General features: G+C 41.4%; 1 pseudogene; it reads left to right on the forward strand.

The window, feature by feature from the left end:
* The first annotated feature begins 616 nt into the window (after positions 1–616).
* On the forward strand, positions 617–928 carry LOC127674832 (60S ribosomal protein L36-like; annotated as a pseudogene).

The raw sequence follows: 928 nt of genomic DNA on the forward strand, positions 1-928 counted from the left end.
TGAAACTTTATTAGTTTGCATACAAAAACAAAAAAGTTTATGATTTCAATTTCATAATATTAATTGCAAACTATAATGTCCACACATATAAATTAATGTAAAGTATAGCCAATTAAATGACAGTCATATTTATCTAGTGCAAAGTTTAAGATGAACCTAAATGAAATACAATTTAATATTGTTTTCTCTTCATTGCCCCAGAAACAAAATTGATTTAGAAGTGATATGGTGACCACCAGTTACTGTGATGTTGTTTTAGCAATTAGCCTATTTAGGCAATATGTTGTTGCACTTCATAAAAATGTTCTCTGGATTAAACACACATGTGTATCAAGATTAGAGACAAAGAAGTATAATGTCTATTTGCAATAGACTAATAAATAGAAAACCTGTTTATTTTTCTATTGTTGTCTATGCTATATTATTTATAGAAAATAATGAAATAAACCTAGTCCTCCACAAACCATGAAGTGCACAATATATGATAAAGGTAAACGGATGGAGCCTGGATAATCGAGTAGAAGGAACTAGCAACTTCCAGGAAAGTAGGTTAGAGAATAAGCTTGAAATAACAACCTGGGCTTCCTGTCCTGGCCGTGGTAGGAGAGCAGCAGCCATGGCCCTGCACTACCCCATGGCCATGGCCTCAACAAAGCCACAAGGTTAAGAAGAACATCAGGGAACCAAGACACAGCCGGCCTCGGGGCGCCTCACCAAGCGCACCAAGTTCGTGAGGGATGCGATCCGGGAGGTGCAGGGCTTCGCTCCCCAAGAGCAGCGCGCCCTGGAGTCGCTCAGTGTCCACAGACACCTGCTCACTCTAGTTCATCAAGAAGAGGGTGGGCGCGCACATCTGGGCCACGAGAAAGCGGGAGGAGCTGGCAATGTCCTGGCAGCCATGAGGAAGGCAGTCGCCAAGGAAGATTGA

Source organism: Apodemus sylvaticus, chromosome 1 (genome assembly GCF_947179515.1).
Source record: "Apodemus sylvaticus chromosome 1, mApoSyl1.1, whole genome shotgun sequence".
Taxonomy (NCBI): Eukaryota; Metazoa; Chordata; class Mammalia; order Rodentia; family Muridae; genus Apodemus; species Apodemus sylvaticus.